The sequence below is a fragment of the Hibiscus syriacus genome, unplaced genomic scaffold, assembly GCF_006381635.1.
Source record: "Hibiscus syriacus cultivar Baekdansim isolate YM2019G1 unplaced genomic scaffold, ASM638163v2 tig00110799_pilon, whole genome shotgun sequence".
NCBI classification, from domain to species: domain Eukaryota; kingdom Viridiplantae; phylum Streptophyta; class Magnoliopsida; order Malvales; family Malvaceae; genus Hibiscus; species Hibiscus syriacus.
In genome coordinates this window covers 228984-238137 of record NW_024062868.1, presented here as the reverse complement: position 1 = coordinate 238137, position 9154 = coordinate 228984, and the positions used below count along the sequence as shown (strand labels likewise).

Here is a 9154-nt window from a genome sequence, read left to right as displayed (position 1 = left end):
ATAAAAAAAATCTAATTTCGGGATAGAATACGTGATCCACCAATGTCTATAAAAGAATCATATTAATGGCTACAACTGTAAGTTCACTATCTATGGGAACCCTTTTGTAGTTATGCAGAAAGGCAGCTGCTGCTGCCTAGACTCCAACTTTTGACCAGCCTTCCTTTTTCATACCATCATCATGATATTATCAATCTTGGGTTAAGATTTAGTTCGTAAAAAGAGGGGAAAATACACAAGTTTACTAGAATATATATCATTCCAAGGGGACTACAACAAGACCCTAGGACTTTATATTCCCTTTGACTCGTTAATTAAAACATTTTTGTCTTTTTAAATATTGATATCGTTTCAGTGAGATCTCAGGTTTGAATCTTTATATACACAGAAAATTCTCGTTGAGAGTCTCATACACTAAAACTAGGTGTGCGACTTGTATCTGTCTAGAGTCAGAACGAAACCTTGAAACGGGAAGATAAAAGAAAATATCTTGATATTTGATAATTACATAAATTTTCACTATATGCATAGTGGACCGGATGGACCTCCTAAACAAAAAATTCACACAATTAATTAGATTTAACCTTGTTATAATGATTCATTATAATATAGAAATCTTAAACGGTATAAATTCAAGTAATCTTAATGTCTGTAATTATATTTTCTAATACCTAATGTAAAGACTCATAATAGTCATATGAAACTCATCTTAGTAATATAGGCTCTGATAATTAGAGACGGATGTAGATATTATGTTAGGGGTAAATTTCTAAAACTATTTAAGAGATAGATTTATAAAATTTGAAGGGTGAAAACATATTATTAATTAAAAATATATAGAAACTAGCTGAAATATATACTAATTTAAAATTTCCACGAAGAGGACTTACCCTAAACCCATCCACCCTTTTATAATAGATTATCTTTTATAATTTTAAAAATTAATATCTTACCTTATACAGAAGGATAAAATAAATATAATGAAAAAAAACTTTACTCCATATAACTTTTATTTAAATAAATGTATTATCATATGATTTTTATACTTTCACCTAAAAGGTTCATAGAAACCATAAACAATTGATTTAGTGAGACGAGACACTAGATTATTTAAGCAAGATTAGGATTCGAATTCTGACAACCGTGAATGAAGTAATGGATTGGAATAGTCACTCTTACCTTTGTATTATCTAATCTGAATTAATCGATAATAGATCGGATATCGTAAAGGGAAGTGCCTTTGAATATTGTCAAAGGGAGTATGCAAAATCTGCACAGTACTGTCACGTTTGCTAATTTTTCACCAAGATCTGCAAGATTAGGGTTTCTGGAAGTGATATCCAATTGGGTGTAACCTTCGTTGATTTTTGAAGTCAAATATAGTATACCTGTAAGTAGAAGCCCTAACCTTACTTTTTCGTATTTTCTTCACCTTCATTATCCATTGATATACCATGAAAATGGGTTTTAGGATAGGAAAGTGTGCATCATAAATCTGACTTTCTTTTTATGTTAGATGTTTATTTATTGAAGGGTCTACTTTGAAATTTTATTTATATCTACCTTATACGAAATTTTATATTATTAGTATATATGTACCCGCTTTAAAAAATATTTCTGGATCCGTCATTGGATAAGCGTGTCTTTTATGCATCTTCCCCTTGGCAAAAGGAACCCTAATTCCATTCATTATTATAGGAAGATATTTAAATTTGATATTCAACTAAATTCATTTGGTATAATTTAATATTTCAGATTTTATAATGTTATTAGTAGGGTCAAAATCATAATAACATTAATTGTTTTGTCAAAACCATAACATGAATTATTAAGAAAATAAGCTACTTAAACATTTGATTTTCAAGTAACTTTATTGTTTATCCGACATGGTTGACTAAATGTCACTGCAATTGTGATGGATGCTACCTTATTTTTTTAAGGAAACCAAAATTTTAAACATATATCATATCAATTATTTATTTTTAAATTTATCATAAAAACGGTAAATTACAATTTGGTAACTAAACTTTACTCTCTTTCCTATTACCCTAATTGTACTTTACATCTTTCAATTTCCTCACTGAAATGAATACATCGAGGTTCTTTGCTCACTCAGCCGTTCTTCACTAACGGCGTTATAAATGAGCTCATATAGATGCAAAATGATTTCGTTTTGGTGAACATTTTGATATTTTAAAACGTGTCATTCTAATGTCATTAACTATTTAACGATGGAGTGACAAAAAATCTAATGTATTAAATTCAGTGAGAAAATTGAAAATTTTCAAAGTTAAGTGAGCGAAATAGGAGATAAATTAAAGTTTAGTGACGGAATTCGTAATTACCTGAAAAAACACTAGCTTATATCCTATTCCTGTTTGTGTAAATAATCTGTATTAATAATTATGAATAAAATATTAAAAAGTAAAATTAATGCAAAGGAAAAGGAGGTAGAAAGGTCCATGCATGACACGATTCCCAAAGAACGTAGGATGCTCTGCATGGGATTAAACGAGGAAGCCTTCACTTACTTATTGGTTGGTCCCTCATACAAGAATCATCATCTTTTAATTGAACTCTGAAAGCTGCTCGGGGTCCCCTTCCAATTTAAGCTTTAATTTCTCTGCTTTTATAGTGAAAATAATATATATATATATATATATATATATATATATATATATATATATATATATGAAAAAGAAAGTAAAGACGAAAAAAGGGTGAGAAGTGGAGAAAGAAAAACAAAGTAGATTTGATTTGCATGCACTTTCAAAACAATCCCCGAGGTTGAAATTAAAAGTAGAAAACCTAATGGTTAAGGAAAAGAATAAGACTACGTTGGAAGGAGTTGGCTTATTTAGGTTGTAATAATAAAATGTTACCCCGACTATAAGATGTTGATTTGTTGAGTCTATTTGGCTGTTAAAAGTTATAAAATGGTTACCTGACTATTCATTATGTTTTAAACTTGTCATTTTCTGTTAAAAAGTTGACGATGTCTAAGCTGGACGTTAAATGTTGACTGAGATATGGTAAAATATGATCTCGTAATTTAAAAAGACTACATATCTCAGTCATGTTAATGTCAACTCAAACGACCGTTAATTTTTTAACGGAAAGGACTAGTTTGAAACATAATGAATGACTATTTTGTAACTTTTTATAGTCAAGACTCAAAAAAACAATCATATAGTCGAGGGACTATTTTGTAACTTTTTATAGTCAAGAGACTCAAAAAAAACAAATCCATATAGTCGAGGGACTATTTTATAACTTTTAATAGTCGGGACTAAATAAAACAATATCTTATAGTTGGAAAATCATTTGTGTACTTTACCCATAAATAAAAAATAATAGTATGGACGAATTCGTTTTGTTAACGATTTGTTAAAATCACCCTCTACTGGGAGAAATTAAGAATCCAGTTTTGGCCTTTTAAATTTTATTTTCTTTCAATTTAACTCTTAGCTTCCATGAACTTGACTTTGGTGAAATTCGTAGATAATCGCACAACATCGACAAAGACGTGTAAAAATGCACGAAATTGATAAAATTGTCGATAGTTACGGTCCCCTTTATCTTCTATTTTAAAGTCTCGTCATAGGATAACTTTGACAAAGTCGTCAGCAATTGGGGACAAATTTAATAATTACTATTTCTTTTGGCCTACTCCCTTAAATAATTTTTCAATATCCTAATTTCTCTATTTTGTTTCTTATCATTTCCCTGAATAAGTTAAGGAGTTGCATATCTTTTAAGTAAAATCAGCACCCAGATACACAGGTAAAGTCATAAAACACTTTAAAAGGAATAAAAATTGATTATAATAATTGAGGGATCAAAATGCAATTTTACCATGATATACTAATTTATAATAATTGAGGAATTTTGCCACTAGATGTGCCTAACTGCCTATATTGGGAGAGCATGTCTTTAACTAAACTCTAAACTTATTCTGAATATTATAATTATTATTCGATAATATGAGATAAGTATAAAATAATATCTGTTAAATGATAATTTTAACCTATTTAATATTGAACGCTCACACCCTTGACATTTATGATGCTTAAACCTAGGACATTAAATAATAACAATATTTCCTTACCACTGGTTCGTGCGGAATAGTATAATTGTGAATCATCGAAAGAACTAAAAAGAAAGTAAGAAAAGCTAAGCTTATAGTGATGAGAGTTTCATCTTTTTGCTTCGAAAAGAGAATATTATTTGTTTGTTTCTTCACATCTTTTAGAGTTCCACACATTGATTTGCTTGTATGATTTTGAAAAGGATTTGACCATTTTTTTAAAATGCAAGTTGAAGTCAAATTACATCCAACTTAGACATCAATCCCACTCAAGATTATCATCTTCGAATATGGCATTAATTGAACGGTCCATAATGGTTGGCCGAAGATGCACACGACAAATTATGAAACTTTGCTAAAGAACAAGGACCGACGACATTTTTACCCATTTTTTTTCCTTTACATTGAAAAGGATAAAATTGATATATATATGAGGAATTAACAGAAATTACAATTGCCTACTGTTATTGACGGGTAGTAGTACCCTTTTAAAAATTCTCTGTCCAGGAGCAGGATGGCCTTAGGATCAAAACTGGCCTTTCTCTTAGCAATCTCGTCCATTGATACCCAAATGTCGTTTCCAATCCTCCTTTGAACGGTAGAGGGAGGTATAGCTTGAAATCCAAATCCTCATTGATGCACCAGTTAACAATCTCGCGATTTTCCCTGACTTTTTCGTCGACCGACGGGCCCTTCGGGACGAACCGAAGCAACCCACGATGTAAAAGATCTCTCCTTCCGGCAATGCCACTGATGTTCGACTATCCCATCTGAAGAAAAAACAACACGAATAAGAATTGAGTGAATAACTTACTTAACGATATCAAATTTCTTATAGCTGGATATGTAATTTTGTAAGGGTAGTTTCGTTATCGAAAAAGTGAAGTGTTTGGAACCAAGACAAACTATGGTGTCATTGTTGCTTTGGTTGGCGAATAAAATTTATGTTGTCCGTTTCTCAAAGGCGGAGTCTGATGAGCCCATAATTGAGAGTTTACCTCACTGGGGAAAATCTCACTTTCCATAAAAAGAGTTCCGCGATGACCAAAATGTCCCCAACATTATAATTTTGTCAGATTTCATCACAAAAAATTCTGAGTGAAAATATATTTATTATTTCCTGACGGGGACCCACCAAATATCTTGGTCTTTTCCACGTTTACTTATACGTTAACCAAACACCTAACATGACGTAAACTGTAAACTGTAAACTGTAAACTGTAAACTGTAAACACAAATCCTCGATCAAATACGGTTATGATCCGCTTCAGTATGTGCTGTAGATAATAGGTCAAATTTCAATTTAGTCCTATACTATTCTAAAATTTGAAATTTAGTCTATACTTTTATAATAGGTCAAATTCCCTTTCAGCATGATAAGTTGGAAATATATATATATATATATATATATATATATATGTTAAAAAACTTATATCATACTAAATGATTATATTAAATCCTAAATTTGAGCATATACGGAGGGACCCAAAACAAAAATTTGACCAATACGTAAAAATACAAAATTGCAAGAGGGTCCTAAGGGTCCCACGGTATGACACGTTTTGGGATTCTGATGAAACCTCGTCATCCCTCACGTGACAGACACGCAGTTTTTGACATGTATCGGAAAAAAGGGGTTCCACAATAATAAATAATGGGTGGGGGCAATACTCACTTGCTTCGCAGAAGAGGGTAGATCAAAATGGGCCCACTGATTCCATCTTTCAGCATCTTCTTAAACACCGTCCGATCGAATTCAACGATGTCCTTTTTGGCACGAACAGTTTAACCAAGGGTGAGGAATGTCCCAAACACCGTTGGCTTTAGCGTGTTCCTCCGCTCGTTTCAGACGCAAAGAACTCCATGTAGCTAACGTCCACGGCCGATATCAGCCGCGCTCGATGAATCCTCCAAGAAATCTGCTTATGGCCTGTCAAGGGAGTCGAGGGCAATTACGTCATTTGGCGAAATAAAAATTTAAAATAAATGCCATTCGTGAATTTGCATATTCCAGAAGGTGATTGGGTTGCTTTGTTATTTGTGGAACCAGGGGGACCAAAACGTCAGCCAAAATCTCAATGATCAGTCCAGCTAGACGTAACGTTACTATTTTAGCCCTGACAAATTCCTGATATCACGAAAGTGACAGCAACAACAGAGTGCCCTTCTCGTTATTAAATAGCAACAGAATGGGCACTTCAGAAGCTTTGTTTTTGTGTCAGAAAATCCAATGAAAGATACATTATACTGTCTAAGTCCGTTTCATCCATAAAACATGTAATAATTCAGACATCATTACTTATTAAAACAAATTGAAAATTTATTTTACCATTGATTAAAGTAAAAGGACTAATTGTTTAATTTTCAGAAAGAAAAGGACGAAATGTGGAGTTGAACCTAAAAAATGTGGAACACTAGAGCTTTTCAAAAGAATTAATTTATTCTTGTTATAATGAAGGACGAGAATAGGAATAAGCGCCTGTTCTCCGTCGCTGATGGTTGTACACGTGGAAGCAACTTTTGAGTTTACTTTTGACATTTTATTGTCCGGCGAAGTCATGATTGATGATAGGACCCCACTTTTTTATGTTGATGGTCAACAGATTATTAAGTCAACTTCTATTTTAATCATTCAGCGACGGCAGCCGATCAAGGTTCAATTTTGTTTATGTTGTTTCATGATGCAGGTGATTATAAACTAGTGAGCAAGAAAAGAGAAGTAATTACCGTATCTACGGTTGAAGAGTGGTCATTGTTCCGGTAATGGTACGCCACTTCAAGGCAGTAGAGGACTGAGCCGGCGGTTTGAGGGAGGTGACTCGGGTTGAACTCTTGGACCGGGTTTAGCTGTACGGACGGCCAGCCATTGACCGGATTGTCGCTGTTGCAGAATACGAACCCTTCGACGTAATCAAACGACTCGCCTTCTTTCTGACTCACCAGAAACTCAGCGTCCCGAGTGAATTCCTCAAACTCGGAGTACACCACTCTTATCCATCTCACCTAATCCACAAATAAAATAAATAAATAAAAACAACCTTAAAATGACCGAAATTACGTTTCGTTAACGTGCCAATCATGCACTAAATATATAGCTCACTTGGTAGAGTGCAAAGATTTTAATCTTGTGGTTGTAGGATCGAATTTTACGGTGGGCAATTTATAATTCTGACTGCCGGAAGTCTTCTACGGAAGCCCAGCATATTACCTTACCTCCCCTCACCCCATTACATATAGAAATAAGATCAGTTAATTTTTTTTCTTCTTTTGTTTTTTAAAGTCAAAATTTGATTTTGGTCCTTTACTATGTTCAGACTTGCAATTTAATCCTTATAGGTTTATAATTTATAATGTCAATAGTCATTTTAAATAGTCACGGCTATTCTGGTTAAAACTCTGATGTCAGCATTTTAATCAGCTGATTAAATTTTAGATTTGAAAATAGTAAAGGGGCTAAAATTAGAATTTGACCAAAATACTCACCATGCCTGGAGCTTGCTGAAGCTTTACCCTTGCTCGGGTAATAATACCGAACTGACCGAGTCCGCCGAGGGATCCGAAAAAGAGCTCCCGGTTTTGGGTTTCTGAGCAGACCTTTATTTCTCCTTTCCCCGTCACGACTTCTAATTCCGTAACGTTAGACGTCTGGGGACCATAACGGAACGCCTGTCCGCTAACGCCGGCGTTAGACAAAGTGCCACCCACGGTCAAGCTCAGGTAATCCGTCCAAGACCTCGGAGCCAAACTGTACCTCGAAACGCACCGCGTCAAGACGTCTTCCCATAATGCCCCGCCGGAGACGTCGATGCAAGGGGAGCCATTGACGGTCACCAGTTTGAAATGGTTGTCCGCGGCGGAACGCATGTCCAGAACGTACCCACCGTCGGACATAGCCTGACCGTTGATGGAGTGGCCGTTACCCCTCGCCGCCACCGTCATATGGGGAGTCCTTGCCGCGGCTCTAACAACCCGAGCTATGTCCTCTGCTCCCGAAGGTTTGATTAAAAACAAGGGCTTGACCGAATTCAGACCGCCGAAATCTTTACTTGCTATGCCGGAGAAGTCGCCGTTCTCGATGGTGCCTTGCAGGTTGAGGGATTTGAATACGGTGGAAACATCGTCGTCCAGCGTCGACTCGGCGTCGCTGTCGTGCACGATTCGGCCCAAGCAAGTTATCATCTTTGAATATAAAATTGGGGTTTTTAGTTTAAGAGAGAGAGAGGGGTTAGTTGCTGTAGTTGATTTCAGTTAGCTCTATGAATCTCTGAGCTCGGGAAGGGAGGTCTTAAATAAGGCTTGAAATTGGGATGGATTTTTTGGTTTTAAAAAATAAAAATGAAATTTTGTTTATTTTAATTAATTAATTAATTAATGAGGAAATTGAGTGATGTCAGCTTGAGTTTCAAGGCTTTTTTACCCCACTGACACCGTTTGTTTTTATTTTTATTTTTCTAACACCGTTCGACCAATATTTCCAAAACTAGCACCCTTTCTGCTGAGTTGGCAAAGGCGCGTCCCCGGGGGCGCGCTTTACCCGGTTTTTCGCTGAGTTGGATGCCACGTGTGAAAGGCGCGTCCCGGGGACGCGCCTTTGCCAACTCAGCAGACACGTATTTTGTTTTATAATAAATAGTTTATTTTATTATTATTATAAATTATAATATATTATGTAAAATGTTTCGATTATATTATGTAAAATGTTTCGATTATAATGTAAAAATTATAACTAATAATATTAAATATTATATTAAATAAATATATTAAATATATTTATGTATTTAAAAGTTAAAAAAATTATTTAGGTGTACATACATTGACAAATTATATAAATGCAATAACATTAAATTATTAGAAATAAAAACATTCATTTAAAAACTTTAATTACATAAGAGTTAACGGTTATATGATGATAACAGAGCTGGACATTTTTTTCTATTGTGCCCGATGTTTCTACAATGCCCACATCGTTTTTGTTCTGTTGACTTCTCCCGAATATCCATATCACAATGTATTCTAGTAGATTTTGGACGACCTGAGTCCCTCAATAGCAATGGATCTGGGACAATT

The 9154-nt window shown here is 34.4% G+C and overlaps 1 pseudogene; it reads right to left on the bottom strand.

The window, feature by feature from the left end:
* Positions 1-4520: 4520 nt before the first annotated feature.
* Positions 4521-8327, bottom strand: LOC120141392 (annotated as a pseudogene).
* Positions 8328-9154: the final 827 nt, after the last annotated feature.